The sequence below is a fragment of the Callospermophilus lateralis genome, chromosome 16 (genome assembly GCF_048772815.1).
Source record: "Callospermophilus lateralis isolate mCalLat2 chromosome 16, mCalLat2.hap1, whole genome shotgun sequence".
Lineage (NCBI taxonomy): Eukaryota > Metazoa > Chordata > Mammalia > Rodentia > Sciuridae > Callospermophilus > Callospermophilus lateralis.
Window position 1 is genome coordinate 10,660,956 of NC_135320.1, and position 23,007 is coordinate 10,683,962.

A 23,007-nucleotide genomic window follows, 5' to 3' on the forward strand; every position below is an offset into this window, starting at 1 on the left:
CAGTGACCCAGGCTGGCCCATGACTTTCACTATCATCATTAGGACACTGTCTTTTCCTCCAATGCCAAACTAGAAGATTGTGTCTCTAAAGATGCTTGGCAACATGCCACCACCCCCAGAGACAGGGTGGGCAAAGAAGGCATTGCAGGGAGATGGAGAGAGGCAGTGTCCTGATGATGACACTGCAACCTCTGGATAAAGCTGTGCCTGAATCTGTTCAGCCCACAATTCCCAAACATGTGAACCAAAGCAATCCACTTGTCAGCCTTTCTTTCTCCTGTAAAGTTATGCTTGTTTACTTATTGATCTAGCTAACATTGTTAGGGTTTATCCAATTTGAAAGGTGGACCACTTTGCTGCTTCATAGCTGTGTGGCCTTGGCTCAAGTCCTTAAACCCTCAAAGCTTCAACTTCCTTGCTAATAAAGAGGAGTTGCTACTTTCACCTACACAAGAGGAAGTCAGCCTTGTAGATTACATGAGACAAGGCAAAGCACTTAGGATTGATGTTTGATGAACTGGAGATTCTATAATTCTAGTCTACTAATTAAGCATAATTGACTGAAGAATAGCTGCAGGGAATGCTTTCAAAGACCCAAGTGTCACTGAGTGTCTGACTCCTAGGGCCTCAGCTATCTGATTTTTCAATGTGGCCTCGGTATGGCAGCAACTGTCACATTCCTAAGAACACCCTCAATCTGAGCTCCTAAAACATCAGGCACAGAAAAAGCATAAAAATATGGATCTTCCATCTTCTCATATCACTAAAAGAAAATCACAGTGACCCATCTGAATTTAGAACTCTGAAACCCCTCACCCAAGGGCTCAGGATGAGCTTACCTTAATCTTTACTCCATGGCAGGATCAGGAGGCTCCCCCCAAAGAGCTTGTCCCTTTGGACATCAAGAAATACCCCTTGCATTCAACATATAGCACAGCTCTGGGGCCTGCAGCACCCCTACCCAGGGCTTATCCAGGTGATCAAGCTCATGCTCTGAGAGCATCTGCAAAGTCATCTGTGAGCACAGGGCAGAAACTGACCCCCTGCAGCTGAGTCCATCTTGCTCCCACTGGAGTGAGCGAAGCAGTCCTTTCTGCATACAGATGGCACCACGAGAACAGGTCAGCAACACTGCTGCACAAGGGAAAAGAGACTGTCATTCCAGAGGTTCAGGTGCTACTAAACAGGCAGGACCACAATTTGAACCCAGGACTGTCTGATTCCAAAGTCTGGCCCTTTGCCAACTCCAACTCAACTCCCAGCATAGGTCATAACTACCTATGGGCTGTTGGTTGCAGCTGCAGAGCATTGTAAAGCACGGTTTGCAGCCAGATCCCTGGGTAAACCACTCACTATCTCTGTGACCTTAGGCAAGAATCCTGCCATGTCCTTGTCCCAGTTTTCTAATGCACCAGTGGAAGGTGTGTTGTTCACTCCACAGAGCATGGGTGTGGTTAAATGAGATTGGCTATTGAACAGCTAGGTATCATATGGTAATTTTTTGTTTTGTTTGTTTTTATGCCTTTATTTATTCAGGATGTCTTTAATTGAATTCTAGGCTTCCTGGAGGGGAGCAAACCTTATTAGCTGTTGTTTTATTATATCTTAAGTACAGCCTTGGCAAATTCCAGGGAGGGCCCGGTCACAGAGCATGGTGACAGCTGGTGGCTAGACCCTAGGGCTCCCAGAGGTGGTGGTCAGCTCTAGAACCTCCTGTGCTTAGAAAGCAGGAACAGGGGGATGTGATCCAGGACTCTTTAGGAATCACATGGTTGTTAGGCATAGAGGCCTGGGGAAAAGGACTCAGGCCATGTCCTGTTGCATCAGGTGCCTGAAGCCTTAGCAATTTTGCAGGCCCATGGGGGTGACAAAAGTGCCCTTTCCTACTTGTTAGCCCATGACAAAATGCTCCCAAAAGCTACTACAGCACCTCATGAGGCTTCTGCAGGGAGACCCAACAGCATGGCACAGGAGACACAAGCAAACAAGAAAGCCAGGCCCCTCTTGTCACTCTCACTACAGATAACCAGGGAGATCAAGGCTACCAGACACCCAACACTATCCAAAGCTCCCAGGAGCTGTGCTGTCAGAGTCCTGAAACAGCCTCAAAACACATCATGTGGGTGGGACTGCATTATTCATGAGAAGTTCTGCCCCCATGAGCCTACACACAGGCTCAACTGAGTCAATCCTACAGGACTCAGGGGACCCATAAATGTCCTTCTTGGAAGTTCTGTGCCCATTCAATGAACAAGGATTCTGCAACCCCTACTCTGAATGCTGAAAAGTAGAGGCTGAGCCTGGGGTTCCCAGCCCAGAGGCAAAATTCTGAAAAGAATAGGCCGAAGTTTCTTCTTTGGCCTGACACCCTAGTGACTGTGCTTCCTTACTACTGGTCCCTGATACTTCCATGTTCCTCCTCTGGTCCAAACTCCCCCAGGGCACCCATCTTACCCAGAGTAAGGGCCAAAGACCTCAGCAGCCACGAGATTCTGCAAGGTGGACCCTGTTCTTTCTCTGACCTCATCATCACTCTCCTTCACTCTGCTCTGGTTTCATTGGCCACCTTGCTACTCTGTCTTCCCAGCTCAAGTTCTTGCAGGTGTTGATAATTCTGCCAGGAACACCCTTCCTGAAGAAGTGTATGTCCTCCCTTCCTTCAATGCTCTGCTCAAACATTATCCCCTCAGCGAGGCCAAGCTGACCACCACCTCTGGTGAGCCCTTTCCCTGTCTTTCTGACCTTTATTTCTGCCATGGAACTTATTATTTATCTACCTGTCCTCAGGCTGGATTGTACTCTCAATGAAAGCATGTGAGTAAGTGCTCAATCTGCATCTGCATGGGGAGGGGAGCCTCAGTGGTGCTCAGTTTGTCCACCACATGATGCCACCCTTAACACACACACACACACACACAGACCAGGCTGGGCCAAAATGTCTACACCATGCAAGATCTCGAGCTGACAGCTCACAAGATGCAAACATGGCTGCAAAGGGGTGCCAGGCTGAGCAATGGTGGGGGGTGACAAGACAAGGGCAAATCTCACACACACATACACACACACACACACACACACACAAATCATAGTCTTATTTATTCATATATACTCATGCATTACACAAAACAGACTCACAAAAACAGTTCACGCCGATTCACATGCAATGTCTGGAAATGCACTTGGACATCTGCAGACAGATGCACATACATTCTCATACTCACACGCTGCAGCCCAAACTCCACACATATACACACCACACACACACACACACACACAAACACACACACACACAGCCATGTGTGCACCCATGCACACTCAGTCCAGACCTGCAGATGCCATCCTTAGCCCCGCCAGTATACATGTTCCGCACCTCTACAGGGACCTCAGAGGTGACTAGCTATAAATCCAGAGACTGGACTAATCTCCACCATGGCCTAAGGGACAGTAAATGGGCAGCAGGGCAGCAGAAGTCTGTTTGTCATTCTCCTTTGGCAGGCTCCCTGCCTGCCAAAGGAGCAGTTCACAGAACTGAGACCCCCAAGAAGTGGCCTCTGTCTCCTGGTGGTGGTGGCTCTGGGGACTGCAAATGTGTGGGTGCAGGAGGGAGTCTTTTTGTCCCCAAACTGAACCTCTCCTTTGCTGAACACTGGGCCCTCTTTGGCAGGCCCACTCAACATGGACCTCCCCAAACAGGCCTACCTGTCCCCAGAAGCTTGTCTCTCCTTTAAGGCCCCCTCACTGAGACCCACACAACTGTTCCTGCACAACAGGGGGTCCCAACCAGACACCTCAAGCTATGCCCCCAACCTGGAGGATCTTCACACTGCATCCACCCCTGCACACAGCTTAAAGACACCACAGGTACCCCATACCTCCAGCCCCAGAACCCTAAACATATGGGTCACCCCTTCAGCCCTCCAGAGGTAGATGCTCATCCTGGGTGAGCCTGCCTACAATGTGGCAGCTCCTGTCACAAGGGAGCACCCCTCCAGGAACCATTGCCCCCCACCCAAGTTGGCTGTGCCTTCCCAGATGTGCGTCCTGCACCTACCTTCTTCCTCAAGGTCAGCAGCAGCTTCAATACTCTGCAGCAGCTTCTGCCTTATGCCAGGTCTTCATCTCTAGGGAACAAGCTGGTGGGCATGGGTGACCACATGGTAGGAACATCCACGGCTGTCCACTCCCCAGCCCACCTGGACCTTCCTTACCTGAGGGAGCAGCAGCCATGGCTCTCACAGCATCCTCTGAACAGAAAGGGATGGGGGACCCTTGGGAATATGTGCCTGCTAAGGGCAGTGTGTTTGGTGTGCTACAACTCAGGTGGGCATGGGTAGAGCCAGGAATTACCAAGTTCTGAACTCAGAGCCAGGTGCCTCCCACTACAGTTGGACCATTCACTAGGAGGGCACCATCACCTAAGTTCAGCTTGGAAAGTGTTGGGAAATTTTCCTGGAGACCAAAGCCTTCCTCAGGATCTGAGGATCTCCTCGCCTGATCCACACTGCCCTCACACGGACTCATACCAGCATCACAGAGCAATGGTGCAGTAGCTTAACCAAAAAGAGGCCTCTGCTTCCTGCAGTGTCACTTCAGCGCCCTCTACTGAGGAAGCCGACATCATGCACTGTGTACATGGGAAATGGTGTAAAAGCCAGGCTATGGTGGAGGAGCAAACACTGAAGGAAGGAGGGAAATAAAATGGGAGCCAATATTAAGGAACTTGACAACAAACATAACAACACTAAGGACCAATGAAACAGTTGTTTCTTTAAAAGGGTAAACAAGATTGATAAGCCCCCATGCTAAAATAACCAAGAGAAAAGGAGAGAAAAGCAAGTGTATAAAATTAGAGATTAAAAAGGTGAAATCATCATAGATATCACAGAAATCCAGCGGATCATTAGAGACTAGTTTGAAAACTTGTACTCCAATACATTGGAAAACCTAGAAGAAATGAATACATTTCTAGATAAATAGGATCTACCAAAACTGAATCCAGAGCAAAAGAAAACCCAAACATACCAATGACTTGTAATGAGATGGAAGGCTTTTCGTTACTGTCTCTAACAAAGAAAAACTCAGGGCTGGATGGACTCCCAGCTGAGGTCTACCAAAAATCTTTGAAGAAGAAGTGATGCCAAAACTCCTCAAATTACTCCATGAAATACAAAGGGATGGAACACATTCCAAATTTATAAAGCCAGCATCACACACATACCCAAACCAGATAAGGACACATGAAGGAAAAAAACCTACACATCAACATCCCCAAAGAACTTAGATGCACAAATATTGGATGTACGTTTTCTCTGATATGCAAAATATAAAGAACAAAAAGGAAAAGAAATGTGGGAAAGATGAGTAGAGAAAAGGGACCAAGGGGTAGGGGTAGGGGAGCTGAGCCATACTGCATCAGTAAAAATATGGGGAAAATGATAAAGATTTCTAGGAAATCTTGATACTAACGCCAACAACTGAGACAACCAGTCATTAAGAGAATGGAACAGCTCTCAAAAACTGAGAGGTATCACATTTCACATAAAACCACGGTTTGCTTGTTCTGGGGGGTTGGGAGAGAGGGGACTTGTCAATTAGCCTACCCTTTAGTATAGAAAAAATGCCACAAGATATTTGTTTGATGACATCGGAGGAAGCCCAAAAAGGAACACCAACACAAGTCTTCACAGGTGTCAGCCTTCTGAGGCAGGCAACATGGCTCTCAGTAAATTAAGTGTCCTGGTAGAAATGTGAAGTGATCCAAATCAAGCTAAATGAGAGCTGGAATCCTAGAGGTGATGACCCAACCAAGAGCTGCTCCTGGATACTACATTCCCCCACTCCCACTTTTGGTAGTAGTTATGACCGTTTCATTTTCCCTCATGAAATTTATAAAATAGGTGCAGAATAACCATCTTAGTGTATTCTACTGCGATTAAGTTTTTTGTTCACACAGAAAACACTCTACTATCATCCCAATTCCAGAAAGTGGGAAGATGTACTCAGGGGGCACTCTTTCTCTGTCAAAGCAGAATGACACCAATGCCTCAAGAATATGTTACACCCTTGAAGTAATTTTTCCCTAGGTTCAAAAAAAAGTGAGTTTTCTTTTCTTGTTCTTCCTGGCCCAGGTGTTCTGATGCCAGGCCTGCACTCTCTGTGGAAGATGTTCGTGATGGTGATTGGCCCAAGACTCACAAACTGCACAAAAGATGAAAAAGAAGAGGCCACCTCAGAAAGGGCAAAGTGTGGACAGTGGGGCCCCTAGTGGATGTGACAGATGATGCAGACCCTTCAAGACCAAGGAAGTGGGTGACAGGTGGCAGCTCGTACAGCAAGTGTGAGTCTTCCCTTTACACTTATAGTTGGGGCACTAGATCAGGGGCCAGCATCCCTTCAACTCAAGAAATATTTTGAATAGGCCAGAAAGGGGGATGCTTTATTTTGCAAGAATGCATCTATAGGCCAAGGCACATGGTCTCCTTTGGAGTGATGGTTGCATTCCACATCTTTGGGGAGCCCAATCTACTCGGTGGAGAGTCCCACAAAAGTCATGTAGTGTACCAATACATGAGGTGGATCTCTCACCCATTCAGCTTCTCCTGCCAGTAGCCATCTGGCTCCATTACCTACTCCATTGCCTTTGTCTGGAGTGGTGTCGAATACTTCTCTTTCTAGAAGAGACATATTTTCTCTTCTCAGCCTTGATTTTTAACATCTCAGGATTCTCCTGGTTAGAAGGAGGAAGGAGGCATTTTCGGTTGAGCATGGCAGCATTCCCCCCTGATCTGAGCCAGTTAGGAAACTGCTGCCAGGTACTTTGAATCGCTGCCTGAATTTTCCAAGTTAGTCAGTGTCCAGCAGAGGGAGCTCTCTGAAGTCCCAGCCATCTACCTGATGGTAGAGATCAGAAACTGAGAGCCCAATCTGTAAGCAGGTGGAAAGGAATCTGACCTGGATTGAGGGAGGGATAGAGAAGGTCAAGTGGAACAGTAATTGAACACATGAAAGCTTGGTATGTTCCATCTGGGGCTTGTCTCCTGAACAGACATGTGAGATTTGTAGAGGGGTTGTCAGCTAACCAGGGACTGTGGATTCCCAGGATGAGCAGGACAATCATCTTCTGGTGGTGTCCTTCCTCTTCAGATGTGGTGAATGAGGGTTAGAAATGTGTGAGTGCGTGGTTAGGAGAAATTCATGAGGGCCTGTCCACTTATCCATGAGTTGCACTTCTGATCTCTGGCTTTTCTATGTCTTAAGTAGGATTGAGTCTCCTGCCTAGAATGTATGAGAAGGGTCCTGAGGAGTGGGTGTTGTCCTAGAAGAAGGAAATTCCTGCATGGAGGTCAGAATTAGTTTCAGCAGCTGTGAAGAATATTGAGTGCTGTCTTCATATTTTCAAAATGGAGAATGCATTCTTCTTAGTGAGGTCTGAATGACCTCATAAGGGTTCAACTGCAGCCTCACTCTGGGGACAGACAGGATGTGGAGCTGGGCAGTAGGTAATATCATTTCCCATATCAATCTAGACAATTATTCAAGTTTATTTAAAATTAAATTCAGAAGATAGGCTTCTGTTATAAAGATTACTATATTCCTAAAGTAAACAAAAACACTATATATAAATAAGTAAATGCTTCAAATTATGAAAAAATATATTCCTTAATTTATAACTATTATAAAATTAAATCTTTTACTCTTATTCGTTTTATATTGTATTATCCTTACAAGTTTTAAAACTATTATCTCGTAAAGCCTTATGCAAGTACAAATTTTAATGTAACAACTGAAGGTAATTTATAATAATAAGGTGATTACTTATAAGACAAACAAGTTGTAATACTGTATTTTAGTAGCTGACCTTGGGATTGCTCCCATGGGCTGTTGTCTTTGCAGGTATGGCCCTGCTTCACTGGGTGGATGCCCTGGCCAAATTGAGTGCCCTCACAAGTCTTCAAGGCCTACAGCATGCCAGACTCACCATCCTATGGTGGAAGTGATAGGATGCCCAGTGGCCCCATGGAGTGGAGGCAGGGCCAGCTGAGGCCCAGCTGAGGGCAGTGGAGGACTGTTGGGATCTAGGCAGTGTCAGTCCTTAGAGAAGTTAGCATCATCCTATCTGGGTAGGGGGGCTGAAGGTGTTAAAGCCCAAGTGTGTTCTTAGCGCTTTTTTGCGCTTCTTGTTTCTCCACGTGGGCTGATGACCATGGCTCCAAAAGCAGAGATCAGATCTGGGAGCCAGTCTGGGCTCCCAGGGCTCATAGATGGACTATGGGTGGAGGTCCAAGTAGAGGTTGATTTTGAGGATGTGGTGTTGGTTCCCCCAGGAGAGCTTAAGCCTTTCTGTGTGGGCAGGCTTTGGGGGATGGCAGTAACTGTGGCCACACCAGAGGTTGCTTTCCCTGGGGTGTGCCTTGCTTTCTGTCCCTTGGTCCCCATGGTGGTGCTCTGGCTAGGGGCACTGGAGGTGTTCTGTTCTAACTGTGCCCCATGTTGCTGCCTGTTGCTTGGGGTACCTCCTCTTTTGGAGGAGATACACAAGGCCTCAAAAGCTATAATGAGTTCAGGGAGCATGTCATGGCTCCCAGATCCTCTCGATGTCATTGGGACCAAAGGGTAACTAGAGTTATCCTTACTGGCTGCACTGCTTGTCCCGCAAGGTGAGCTTGGGTGTTTCTGGGTGGGCAGGCTTTGAGGGATGGCAGTCAGGGTAGGAACACGAGTGTTTCCTTGTCCCTTTGTTCCCTTTTCTGTGTGTTTCCCCAGTGCCACGCTGGTACTCTGGCTAGGGGCACTGGAGGTCTTCTGTGCCCCATGTTGCTGCCTGTTGCTTGGGGTACCTCCTCTTTGGGAGGAGATACACAAGGCTCCAAAAGCTGTAATGAGTTCAGGGAGCCAGTCTTGGCTCCCTGATCCTCTTGATGTCAATGGGACCAAAGAGAAACTAGAGACACCCTTTGTAGTGCTTGTCTCCTGAGGTGAGTTGTGGTGTTCCTGGGTGAGCAGGCTTTGAGGGATGGCACTCAGGGTAGAAATTCTACTGTTTTCTTGCCCCTTTTTACCCTCTTTTGTGTTTTCCCTGGGTGCCATGGTGGTACTCTGGCTAGGGGCACTGGAGGTTTTCCGTTCCAACCTTGCCCCATGTTGCTGCCTGTTGCTTGGGGATTCTCCTGTTGGGGAGGAGCTACACCAGGCCCCAAAGGCTGCCATCATTTCAGGGAGCAAGTCTGGGCTCTCTGATCTCCTTGATGTCACAGGGGCCATAGGGAGACTAGAGATACCCTTTTCAGTGTCAGTGCTTGTCCCCTGAGGTAAACTTTGATGTTTCTGGGTGGGCAGGCTTTGAGGGATGGCACTCGGGGTAGGAACTCCACTCTTTCCTTGCCCTTTTTTACCCTTGTCTGTGTGTTTTCTGGGTGCCATGGTGGTGCTCTGGCTAGGGGCACTGGAGGTGTTCTGTCCCAACATTGCTCCTTCTTGCTGCCTGTTGCTTGGGGTTTCTCCTCTTTGGGAGGAGCTACACCAGGCCCCAAAGGCTGACATCATTTCAGGGAGCAAGTCTGGGCTCTCTGATCTCCTTGATGTCACAGGGGCCATAGGGAGACTAGAGATACCCTTTTCAGTGTTAGTGCTTGTCCCCTGAGGTAAACTTTGATGTTTCTGGGTGGGCAGGCTTTGAGGGATGGCACTCGGGGTAGGAACTCCACTCTTTCCTTGCCCTTTTTTACCCTTGTCTGTGTGTTTTCTGGGTGCCATGGTGGTGCTCTGGCTAGGGGCACTGGAGGTGTTCTGTCCCAACATTGCTCCTTCTTGCTGCCTGTTGCTTGGGGTTTCTCCTCTTTGGGAGGAGCTACACCAGGCCCCAAAGGCTGACATCATTTCAGGGAGCAAGTCTGGGCTCTCTGATCTCCTTGATGTCACAGGGGCCATAGGGAGACTAGAGATACCCTTTTCAATGTTAGTGCTTGTCCCCTGAGGTAAACTTTGATGTTTCTGGGTGGGCAGGCTTTGAGGAATGGCACTCGGGGTAGGAACTCCACTCTTTCCTTGCCCTTTTTTACCCTTGTCTGTGTGTTTTCTGGGTGCCATGGTGGTGCTCTGGCTAGGGGCACTGGAGGTGTTCTGTCCCAACATTGCTCCTTCTTGCTGCCTGTTGCTTGGGGTTTCTCCTCTTTGGGAGGAGCTACACCAGGCCCCAAAGGCTGACATCATTTCAGGGAGCAAGTCTGGGCTCTCTGATCTCCTTGATGTCCCAGGGACTGAAGGGCAACTAGAGATACCCTTTGTAGTACTTGTCCTTTGAGGTGAGCTTTGGTGTTTCTGGATGGGCAGGCTTTGAGGAATGGCACTCGGGGTGGGAACTCCACTCTTTCCTTGCCCTTTTTTACCCTTGTCTGTGTGTTTTCTGGGTGCCATGGTGGTGCTCTGGCTAGGGGCAGTGTAGGTGTCATTTCCCGAACTTGCCCCACAGTGCTCTCTAGTTTTGGGGGTTTCTCTACTTTCTGAGCTGGATATTTGCTTGTGTGATGTCTGACCCAAGGACAAATCTCTCCTCCCAGCTGCCTTTGAGGTCACTGAATGTGTCTGGGTGCTGCCACGAGGACCCACGGTGGAGTTTCTGTGTTTGTCAGACCCAAGGGCTGAGTAGTTTAGGCTGCCCAAGGTTGTTGGGCCCACAGTCAAGGGTGGCATCGGAGCTGCACCTGGACCTGGAGCTCCCACCTGTCCAAGCTGATGAAAGCTGGCAAAGCTAGGGGCTCCAGGCTTCATCCCACCAGGAACCCCAGAACTGGGTGGGACGGTGGCTCCAGGGGTGAGAGGCTGCTTACCCTGCGGAATGTGTCCTTGTACCCTTTGAGCTGGAGAGCTGGAGCTTGCTACAGGTGAGGGCCTGTGAGTACAGTAGGGCTTTGGGTCCTGGTGAGAGCACTGGAAGCTCCTACCCAAGGTGGAGGGAGGCCCCTGGTGTGGGGGCTGTGAAGGCATAGTGGTGTTCAAGGGTGTGACCCCAAAGGGGGCCACTGGCTGTGCAGCCAAGCCTGCCAATGTGCTGAGAGAGGGCCTGGGAGGAAGGGCCAAAGCAGCAATTGGCAGGCTGGGGGAGAGCGGTCCTGTAAGATTGGTGATGGGAGGATGGCTCTGGGAAGAGACAGCAGAGCTGACCCACACTGGGGTGTGGGCCACCATGGTTGTGCTGCTGGGGGGATGGGGAAAGCTCTGGCTGAGGCCCACTGATGCCAGAGGCCTGGCCCCTCCCAGTGGAGCGGGGACCCCCCCATGGGCTTGTGGGGCCATGGCACAGCTGTTCCCAATGGCCTGGGTCTCACCCATCAGAAGACGGTTGATGCGCTGCAGAGCTTTCTTCTTCTCCCTGTCTAGGTCCTCAGCAGTCACTGCACAGGCCAGTAACAGAGGCGGTGGCAGCTTCAGAGGTTCCCGTCGGCGGCATTGCAGGAGAGGAAACTTGCGTTTCCGTGGCCTGCTGGTGTCTCCCGTGGGTGAGATCTTCCTCTTGGGCAATGGGTGTCCCGCCCTGCCTTCTGCCACCTTCTCACTCTTCTTTGGGGGAATCCCTGGGGATGAAGAACATCCCAGGGGCGGCTCCCCGTTGGATGGGTCTGGAGCCCTCCTCTTCAGGGCTCGGAGACCTCGCGTGGAGCTGTAGGAGCTGCTGATGGGGTTTCTTTTGCGGCAGGAGCTCATGCAGATGGCCCGGGAGCTCTCAGCTCTGTCTTGGGAGCTCTGGGGGCAGAGGTTTCTGCACAGAGGCCCAGGCCTGGGCACAAAGGCAGGCACACAGCTATGGGCCCCCAGGGGCCTAAAAGCAGATGCTCTTGCAGTGACCTGAGGGCGCCCCCTCTGATGTTCTCTAGCTACAGGGTGCTCTGCTTGCTCAGCCACCACTTGGCCACTGTCTCCAGGGGCTGTGATCACAGTCCTCCCTGGGCAGGGTTCTTGGGGTGCTGGAAGCTGGCAAGGAGCCACTTCCTGCCCCTGCACCCTACAAGGCGGCTGTCTGAGTCTGCGGCCTGGGATGCAGGAATTCATGAAAGCTGCAGTTGACAGCAGCGTCCTCTTCAGGAGACCTGGCATGCGGAGGGAGGAGGCAATATCCAAGTCTCCGAGAAAAGATCGAAGGGTCCGCAGGACCCTGGAAAAGCACCGAGCAGGTACTTTTCCCAACCGCTGGGGAGCAGTTGCAGGATGGCGGCAAGATGACCTGCGAGTGGTGCCACCAGCCCAGGAAGCCCTTAGTGGCCAACCAGTATAGGGAAGTCTGCGCGGCCCATGACCGGGCTTCTTGTGGGACCCTTCTGGCAGGTCTCTGCCCCTCAGCGCCGGGGGCAGGGGTGAGCGACAACACTTGCTGTGGGACGTCTCCATGGCAGTCTTAGCGAAGTCGCTAGTGGGCGCTAGATGGTCTAGCGTCCATGGCAGAAGGCCTTCTTCCGCTGCTCACGCAGCTTCAGGCGAAATGGCTGTCAGACCTGTTGCCCGGCGCAGCTGAGGAAGGAATGAATGAAGAACAGGCGAGCACGTGAGGAAAACCGTCAATACTGGGCAAGAGGCAGGCTTGCGCCAGGAACGGACACGCGCGTGCAAATTCCGCGTGCATGTGCAAAGTCTGCATGCACGTGCAAAGTCCACGTGCTTGCACCAGATGCGGGAGAAATAGGCAAGGGAACTGCGTGCCTGGTGCGTGCGTGGGTCCTGGGGGGACTGTTGAGTGCTGACACTGGGATGTGATTCAGATCCCGCTGGTCCACCCACCTCCTGACCCAGTGACGTTTCGGGATCATCTCGGAAGGGTTGTAGATGCTGGGTTTGAGGGATGGCAGCTATGGCAAGGCCAGGGATCTCTCCCCTCAGACTGGTGCAACGACCCTGCCCCTGCCCACAGGCAGCCAGGGTGGCAGCACAGATGGGCTGTACTCCGATGGACGTGGGGGCAGTCAGAGGGCTGAGAAGGCTCTTGCTGCAGGTTGAGGGTAGCTCTTGGGGCGTGGAGCACGTGCGGACTAGGGTGATGAGCGGGTGTTTGGCTGGCAGTACCTGCACCTCCGGTACAGGGACAGGTCGGTGCCTCTTCAGGAGTGCTCTTCTCGGAAAAGGCGGGAAGTGGCATGGCCCCAATATAAGCGCTCCCCATACCTCCAAGCTTGGAGCAGGGGGTAGCCTCCCTGGGCCTCTGAAGGGAAAAGCAATGTCATTAGATAGGCGGTGCACCAGCAGGTGAGCAAGTGTTGGTGGCATCTCCAGGATCTCGCTTGCTAGGGCCGGCAAGGACACCTTGTCCTCCGTTGAAGGTGTGAGCTAGTGTTTGTATCTAGCCTTGCTCTGCTGAGAGTGGGCGGGGCTTAGTTTGACAGCCAGGAGCTCTTGCAATGGCAAGAATCCCTCAGCTCATGCCCCGCCCCTGAGCTGTCAGAGTTCTGTCTGCTGTCCTGCCTGGGCCTGGACAGTCAGAAGGGGAACTGCTGGGGGGCAAGTTTCTTGGCTGAGCAGCATTTTCAGGTGGTGGCAGCTTTGGAATCATGGCCTGTTTGTCTCCCTGCACTTTCTCTGGGAACAGTGGAGGGAACAGCTGCTGAGAATGCATTTAAGGCATCCCCCAGAGTCTGGCTGAGGGGTTCAGCAGGGCAGGCTGGGAGGGAATGCTACCCTCTGTGCACAGTCCTTTCTCTTTGTGTGGAAACCAGAAAAACCCAGCTGTGTACTCACAAAATCGAGTTTTATTCATATTTGGGTTGCTTTCTTTGAACTTTAGTTATCAAGATTCTCCAATTTTTTTTTTTTTTTAGTTGTCCACAGGCCTTGATTCATTTCTGTGCAGTGCTGAGAATTGAACCCAGTGCCTCCCACGTGCTAGGCAAGCACTCTGCAACTGAGCCACAACCCCAGCTCTCCAATTGTTTGACTGTCTTCATTGCTTAGCTGTTCTGGGGACAATACTAGGCCTCCTACTGTTCCTACAGTGTAAGATATGCTACCTTTCACCAGTCCAATCCAACACAGACACCTACAGACCCAGAGATCCACTCAGCATTCACTCTTGGGAGGTTCCAGTTGTCATGGGTCTTGGCTTTTCCTGGATGGAAGGGCACCCTGCCAGAGTTAGCTGTGAGGTTTCAAGCTCAAGCTTCCCATAACCCACTAAGTAGCCCTGCATGCTCCTCCATGCTCAGCTATTAAGAACTGTCCCTCCTCCTCACTGGTGGAATTCTGGGCTTGCTTCTGAACTGGGCAAAATGTCAGTGAGTGGGGACCTGGAGGAGTGAGGTTGGAGGGAGCCTCACCTGGGACTGTTGTCCCAAGTGGGTGCTCCTTGGGCCCCTTCCATTGCCCGTGGCCTTTTCTGAGTCCGCTGGGCCTACAGTAATCAGTGAAGGCCACTGGGTGAGGTTGTGGCAGTGCTCATCTCTCCTCATAGTTATGGGATGGAATGTGATTCTATACCGTCTGCTTTCTTAGAATCCAATAGTCACTTAATAGACACTAGTTTCTCAGTGTTCCACCTTGAGATGGTTTTCAGTTCTCTTATCGTTACTCTGTCTTAAAGATATTGATGTCTGCTTACTTTCCAGGTGGTTTGTATACTGTCCAAAGGTGGGAAAAACAGGTGTGATGAAATTAAAAAATATATACTTATGTGTTCAATGCCTGAATCGAATCCAGTGTGTGGTACTACATCCCATGGACAGAACCTGGTCATTACTGACTGTGGCCACAAAGGTTTCCTAGCAGATGATTTGCAAGATGGGAGGAGCTTTCTTGAAGGTGGAGACAGGTATGTAGGAATTTCATTAACTTCTCTTCTATTTGTGCATAGTGAAGTTTAAAAGTCTACTTTTTAATCTAATAATTAAGTTTTGTTCATATTTCTGTTCTGAATTTACTTTTTTTCTGAAAAAAAAGTTGGAAAAACAACGTTCATTGGTATTGATTGTTTCTGTGATATTGTAAATCAGTGGAAGTCAATAGCAGGATTTGTGGCAAGCATGGATGAGGGATTAACCAAGTAAGTAAGCCTTGGCAGACATTTAGTTGTCAGCTGCTTGGGTACCAAACAGAAGAGGTGTACCTGACTCATATTTGTTGGGGGTTCATTCAAGTAGTTCTTAGACATGAACTGCCCCAAATTTCTGGCAAAGTTATACTCTCTACTTCAAAAATATTTTGCAGGAATGATTGGGTCCATGTTTGTTTTTGTTATTGCTGTGTGTTTTTTTTTTCTTTTCTAACAGAGTGCAAAAGTAGCAGCTGACAACTCCTACTTTTGTGTAGTTCTTTGTGTGACACAGTTGTTACCAGGGCTCTCAGGACATCATGAAATAGAAATGAAGATGTCAGGCAAGCCACAATCTCTTCTAGAGGCTTGTGATTCTCTTCCAGGCTCTTCTGGGTGTGGCAGAAGCCATTTCCTTATGGAAGTAGCACAGAGGTTCCAATGCTTTGCTCTCTGTCAGCTGCAGACCAATCTCAGCTCTTAGGTGTTGTCCAAGTTCCTTTCCACACAACCTAAGACAGGAGGCTGATGCCTAAAGGTCAGTTTTCCGATGACGGGTAAGTACCTTATGTTGAATTGGAACGGTCCTTAAGCCACATTACTTGTTGTTTAATTAATCAGAAGGGGGGAGATGCTGGGATCCATTAGCCAAGTAGGTATGACAATTTCCTTGCCAGCGTATCCCCATGTTGCTTAGTGGAAGGTGACCTTGCTCAAGGACCAGGGCGGATCCGTGTTTAGGGTGTTCCTGGTTTAGGATAATCCGAGTTTAGGGTGTTCCCGGTTTAAGGTTATTCCTGCTGGGAATAGGGCGTATCCTGCTGCCTGAGTTCCCCTTGAGTTCTCACAGGATTCAGAATATATTTGGGAGACAGAAGCCCAGTGGAGTGTGGATTTGGGCAGAAAATGTGGCTTTCCCCAGAACGTGTTTGTAGACGGCTGGTGTGAGATCGGGAATAAAGAATTGCTGCTTAAATCTACAAAGCTGTGAGTGGCTCGTGATTTGTGCCCAGCCAGACTGTGGCAAAAACTTAAAATGAGGAGAAATAAACAAGGGTGTATATGTATAGGACTTCTTGAGTCACTTAGTACACAAATAATATACAAAAAAAGAAAAGCAAAATAAAAAATCAAAACAAAACAACAAAAGCAAAAAAAAAAAGGTGAGAAAACTTGGTGAAATGTTAATGAATTAAGGAGTCCTTTCCACCATGGTGGATAAGATAATCAGTGAGCATGGGATTGTCCCTTCTTGGGTGATGGGCATGGGTGGGCTGGGGGCTGTGGCTGGGTGGTGACACAGCTGGCTATGTCCAGTGGGCCTGGCTGGCCTGAGCTTGTGGATCAGGGCTGGTCGATGGGCCTTGCTGGCCACTGATGAAGCAGGGCTGGGCAGGCCAGGCAGCAAAGTGGTAGGCAGGCAGCCTGGGTGATGGGCTGGTGGCAAATCTCCAGGCCTAGTAAGAAGATCAGTGGTCTAGGTAGGGGCCCTGGATGTTAGGGGAATTGAATATGGGTGGCCAAGGGGCTTGGTTGTATGCTGGACTGATGCTAGATCTGGTGTTCACCATGGACCTGGGAAACTGGTGGGTGATGGACCAGGTGGGACAGGCAAGTGCTAGCGACCTGTTGGGTATCAGAAACCGGGCAGCTGTTGGACCTGGTGGGTTCTACAGACCCAGGGAGCTTGGATGGCTCTGGGGACTGGGCTGGTGCTGGGACCCAGCAGGGACCGGCCTGAGTGGGCCCCAGGAACTCAGATGGTGCTGGACTGGCAGTCTCTGGGGCCCACTGGTCTGACTGCTATAGCTGGCCTTGTTATTCTTTGTGAGCCACAGAACTCACAGGGTTAAGTAGAGTTGGGGATCTCTCTAGCATTTCCAACTTGTGTCCTTCTGGACAAAATGCTCTCCGTTTCTGATTTCCATGGTTTGGAAGGCTATTTAAGCCTTTGCTAGGCTCACATAGGCTCATGTGGACCTTGCTCTGAAGTCACAGGACTGGGTTTCCAGGCCCATTGGTTCCTCCACAGTCAGTCTCAATATGGCTCTTAGGTTGGCTGACCATGGGTGATTGATAAACTCAGGTGACGTCTTTTTAGAACCTTTTATTGAGTCGATGAGTCTTTGATTCTCCAGGGAAAACTGACCACCAACTCATGAGATTTCTCTCTACACCTTGGGGAGAAGCTGTATCCCACTGCTCCAGTTCTGGGTTACTGAGCTCAGGGATAGTCTGCCTCACTCGAATCTGCAATCTTGTTCTCCTATCAACCTTATATATTTTTCAAAGTACCAACTTTTCCTTGGGTCGATTTCTTCTTATTTTTATGCAGCACCTGGAGCACCCTGGGTCTTCCTGCATGCTAGGCATGTGCTGGGCCACAGAGTCCATCGCTGGCCCCTGCTGCTCAAGACTTGCAGTGTTTCTCCTGAAAACACCTGGCAGGTCCTAAACCTGCATTTTGCTGACATAATTTGGTGACATTTAAACCTTTGTATCCCATGGTTGGTTGAGGAAAAACCACCATTAGCTGGCTGCAGTGTTGGACAGATTTGCCTCTGGGGTCTTGTCATGGATAAAAGATTCCGGATTTATTTTTTTGTGGGTACCACTGAATGTGTCTTCCTGTTTGTTGCTCAGTCTGTCTTTTAGCAACCACACAAAAAAATGTGCCACATCCCTGATTAAAGAATGTAAGGAAAGCCCTGGGTGGGAGACCCACTATGTCACGGCCTGGGTGAGCCCCACTGTGTGGACACCTGGGTTCTGGATGGCATTCTTCGTTAAGGCCATAAACTCAATGTTCTGTATTTAGTTTCACTAGATATTTAAATTGTCTTGAGCATGTAATTTTCCTTTTTAAAAGCTTCTTTGAATAGACAGAACTATGTGTCACTTTACAGTTCATTCCTAATTCATGTAGAGATTATCGAGAGTTGTTCATCCTGTCTCATGTCACTGCTTTCACAGTATGTCCAGGGAGCCCCCTGGTCCCATATGAGTGGCCCATGAAGGTTAATTTCTCTTTATTCTTGCCCTGGATGGAGAGTCTCCTTCCGCATTCACAGAATGAGAAGATTTCTGATTCTTAGAGGAGATGTGTGTCCCCTCTCAGGAACCCGTGGTCATCCAACCGGAGTGGCTGTACCTTGAAATGCATTTAGTGACACTAGCTATTACTGGAGAATGAAAATAAATTGACTTTATTAAGAATGTTGTTTTGCTTCCTTTGACCACGGCCAACATGGACACTTGAGTGTGTTTCTTAAGTTGAAACAGAAATACAAACCTGAAGACCGGTTTGCAAATCCTAGGAGACACAATACCCCAAACCACGTGGTCACAGTGAGAGTGGACCAGGGACAATGGTCTCACATTTTAGGGATAGGACCCTCAGAGTCCTGGGAAACCCACGGGAGGTGCCAGTAACCACTGTCCCCAGAGTAGAAGCATTGCAATATATGAAGTGTGTTTGCACTAATTTGAACATAGGTTAGAAAAAAGGAGAAAATGGGTGTGGTCTGCATGATTGGGAGCCTTCAGAGCCTCACGCAGGTGTTTCCAGGGAGTTAAAAGAAAACTTTTGAGGTCAACTGCCCCCAAGTTGCTACTGTACATCAGAGACTAAAGTAAGAGTCAGGTGACATGTTCCACTGGGGGAAGCCATGTTTCTGTGATCTCCAGTGGGATCTTGTCACCTTCTTGCAGAAGCTAAAATTAAATCACCACAGAGAGTGAGTTAAAGACATCCTTTGAATAAAAAGGGTGCAGGATCTGCTCAGGTCCCCTGACTCCCCATGCATCCCGCCCATGTAAGTGCCTTTCTGTTCCTCAGATACAGCACTAGTGTGTGAGTGGGCTTCTGTGACTGTGATGAAGAATCAATATAACCAAATTGTATGTTAGGTTCTTTGGTAGCTTTGAATTACGTATCTACACTCAAGAGCTCAGAGGATTATTCTCTCTAGGTTTGCAAAGGGAAATTTTCTTTGTAAAACTGTTTTGTTTTTTCTGGAAGGTGCTGGGGATTGAACCCAGGACCTTGTGCATGACAGGCAAGCACTCTACCAATTGAGCACTGTCCCCAGCTCTTCTTTGTAATAGATTTATCCCTTTAATTTGGTGTCTCTTGAATATTCATTAATTTTTAAATTAAAAAAAAAAAACTTGTTTCAAGTAAATCATTTTAAGCTCCCATCTGTTTTTATAGTGAGTTTAATTCATGGCTTTCCCAGTCCTCAGAGTACGTATTATTGAGTTGTCTTGTTATTTTCTGCTTCAACCTCATGAGTTTCTATTTATCTTCACCAAAAAAGAGATAAGTTCTAACCCAAGAATTTTATTTCACATCCTTGATTTTCCTTCTCTTGTCTCCATAAATCAATTCAATTTTTTTTTAGCATTTACTTCTCTGATCTGAGATCATGAGAAAGAATCTATACACTGAAATACTTTTCAATTACTCAGAAGGATCTGCTGATTCTTCACATTGCATAATTATGAAGAGAGTTCAAACTCACATTTCTAGTAAATGTCTAATAGAGTTTTTTTAATATACAGATATACTTTGTCTCAGTTTTGATCTCCCAAAAGTAAAGCAGTGGTGCTCTGGCTATGCGGGGTGGGGAGTGGGTATCTCAAGCTGGATCAGAGACCAGCTGGCAGGCCACATGGCAGATGAACAAAATCCCCCTGCCTTTCACATAGACTGTGAAGGAAAGCAGGTAGAGGGTAGGGGTCAGTCACAGAGGTACCTTTGTCAGGATGTCCCTCCTCACACTGTACAGCAACCAGGCATCCTAAAACTTGGTGAATTTCTTCACTGATTTTCAACAGTCCCATGGGCAGATTGGACACAAGTCCTCACAGAGAAGAAATTAAAGCAGAGCACAGCTGTCCAAGTGGCCCAAACATAAGCACTAAGGGGGTTGGAATTCAGGTCCCACCACCCTCATTCAGGGCTCATATCTATTGGGTGGCAAAGAGCCAGGCACACATGGGCACTGGCCTGGGAAGGCACCAAGATGTGGTTTCACCAGACTGAGGTTCTGATGGAGTTGGTGTCTGGTGCAAACCTTTAATTCAACTGTTAGTTCTAAAAGCAGGAAAGCATATGTTCTAATCAATAAAATTTTCCCTTTATGACAATATTATGGTACAAAATTCTGATGCCTTTTTCAGATTTAAAAATGTAATAATAAAATCTAATATTATTACAGCATCGAATTTAAAACAACACAAAATGCAAGCATGGCTTTAGATTTCTCACAAAACATTTTCCCCCAGATTTAATTTTTTTTCAAATATATCATTTATATATCTTTAGGAGGTATATTATGGCAACTCAATAGATGTATACAAGTTTCATCATGCAACTTTGAAAATACATCAAGGAAGTCCCTATAATGAAACCTGAATTTAGTTTCATTGTGATGAATTACTTTTCCTAGAATTCATACTGTGACAAGAGTCTGAGAGACTGTCTCTTCAGGCCCTTCAAGAATTAGGACATTCTAGCATTTCAAGCAGGCATTGATGTAAGAAAGATGAGTCTGGACACCTGAGGAATTTGGAGGAAGCAGATATATTTAAGCTGCAGCAATCCAGAGGGGCTAACACCAAACAAGCTCTGAACCCCAGGTCTGGAAATTCTCTAAGATTTCAATGGGTGGTTACACAGCACAATGTTTGATATAACTTAATTTTGTTCCACATTCATAGGTTGGACAGATGTTTCACAATTTTTTACACAGAAAACAGAAATTTTTGCACATCAACAAACTTGATTGGAGATTTTTTTTAGGTTGTAGATGAGCACAATACCTTTATTTTTATGTGGTGCTGAGAATTGAACACCAGGCCTCACATGTGCTAGGCAAGTGCTCTATCACTGAGCCACAACCCCAGCCCTGCAGGCCTAACTCTTACAAGAAAGAGAAACCTGGCCTTTACAACAAAAAGGAGCTCAAACACAATGAGTGCTCTGGAAATTTTGCTGACTTCTTAAAATAATCTCTTCTTGATTAAGAGAGAGTTGTGTGTTACAATTAAGGTGGGAGTCTTTTGGGAACTACAGCATTACCCTCTTTGAGGCTCATTATTTATTCCTCTAAGTCAAACGGCATTATTTCTTCTTGACTTAAAGCTTTATATAATGTAATATCATAGTTGTTGTTTCTCTTTTAAAAAAAAAAACCTGCTTCAATTGTAGAACCATTAGTTTTAATGTAAAGAGGAAACAAACATGAAAGCAATAAACAAGTTCATAGCATAATCCATTCTATATCAATTAAGATTTTGAACCCACCAAGAAAAGGAAACCATCCTCCAAATAGTGAGCTTGGAATTCAACGGCAAAGCCCTTTCAGGATTGAACTGATACATGTGTGTGTGGTATTTTTTCTGATATTATTAACTATGTGTTTGATTGTTATCAGTCCTAGAGTCAAGACAAAACAAGGGACTCTGTATATGACAGAAGTAAGGGGTGGCAATGACAGTATAAGAGCTGTCTTAAGGAGTGAAACAGTCCATTTTCCTTTTGCTTAGTATATCTTTCACCTTGTACATCCAACCCAGAGTGACTGATCAGGGCTGAAGTTTCCTCAAGCTTTGGGCACATTCAGGCTAGTCAGCTTCCAGAGTGACTTGAGCAGGGTTGGTGTCCTATGGATCTTTGAGTTTCTCTGGTCTTTCCTTCTTCCTGATGCTCAGCTTAAGGGGTACAAATTAAGGAGGGAAAGCTGCAAAAGAATGTACGTAAGAATAAGAGATTTTATTTTCAGGAGGTTCCAAAGCAGGCTAAAAGGAACAAAGTATTACATAATGTATATCTCTGCATGTGTACATACATGTATTGACATATTTGGTGACACTCTAAAAAGAGTAAGGGATTGTAGATAGTGCTCTATGTGGGGGTGTGACAAGAGGTGAAGGATATCCCAGGAGGCTTGAATTATGTAAATTTAACTCAATGTAACTTTAAACAAATTTGAAAACAGCATATAATTTCACAAGCCTAACCCAACATTGGCTTATGATCTTCCATATATTATTATTTCATATAAAAATGAAGTAAATTCAACCACCTGCTCACAGGTCAGTTGCCTTCCAAAGGTGCACATCTAAGTGGGTTGACTTTAATCTCAGAATATATTTCTGCATGGAAATCATGTCAAATGCCTTCCTGGCTCCCAAAGTTTAGGTACTGCTCAACAGCTTAATTTTACCCCTGGCTTATCCTCCTCACCAACTTTACTTTACCAGATGCAAACCCAAGGTTGTACCTAGTTCTGCAACCTGGTCAAGGTCACCCAGTTAAGAGGGATTTAAATCCAGCTCTACCCAATCTGAAGTCTTTACTTCTCACACTACCCCTTAGCCAGACAAACTTGCTTACTTATATTTTTCCTTTCTTGATAATCTCTTGGAAGAAGCCAGTGTTAGGCTCAATTTGGTAGGTCTAGGAGGGTATTTTCCAATAGGCTATTTTTCCTACAAGTCCAGGTATGGCCAGTCTGGCTGTCCCCAGCCTGCTGCAATGTACTGGGGCCTCACACCACTGCCCAGAGACCCTATGCCCTGACGACCCTTTGTCGAAGACACAGAGTCTCCTCAGGGAAGAGTGGAGGAGTAGGGGAAGGAGACACCATGGAAAGTTCAACAAAAAGGACCAGAAGGTTCTTCCAGGGCTAGACTCCAAGAGCAGCCAGAGATCCCTCCCTATCTTGCCCTACAGGATCAGGTCTAGAGCTGGCCAGCAGCTCCCAGGCTCTAACCCCACCCTCTCACCAGTGAGCTGGACTCACCTAGCCCCACCCACTGCCTGCTGTGAGGACTGCAGCCTTTATTTATTTAAAGTGCTCACTTGTTTATTTGGATCAGAGTTCCCTGAGTTAGAGCCACAACTCCTCAAGGGTCCTGAAAACTGGTGGCTGGTCCTGGGGTGACAAAAGGCAGGCAGCATGCAGTGGAATTTGGTGAGGTGACTGTAATGGAGA

At 47.7% G+C, this 23,007-nt stretch overlaps 1 long non-coding RNA gene across 1 annotated transcript in view; it reads left to right on the forward strand.

The window, feature by feature from the left end:
- LOC143638088 (uncharacterized) overlaps positions 1–14,782 on the forward strand; it is a 62,168-nt gene extending 47,386 nt beyond the window's left edge. The window contains exons 3-4 of the long non-coding RNA XR_013154540.1: positions 6,129–6,337; positions 14,583–14,782. This is a non-coding gene — a long non-coding RNA (uncharacterized LOC143638088). The remainder of the gene's footprint in view (positions 1–6,128; positions 6,338–14,582) is intronic.
- Positions 14,783–23,007: the final 8,225 nt, after the last annotated feature.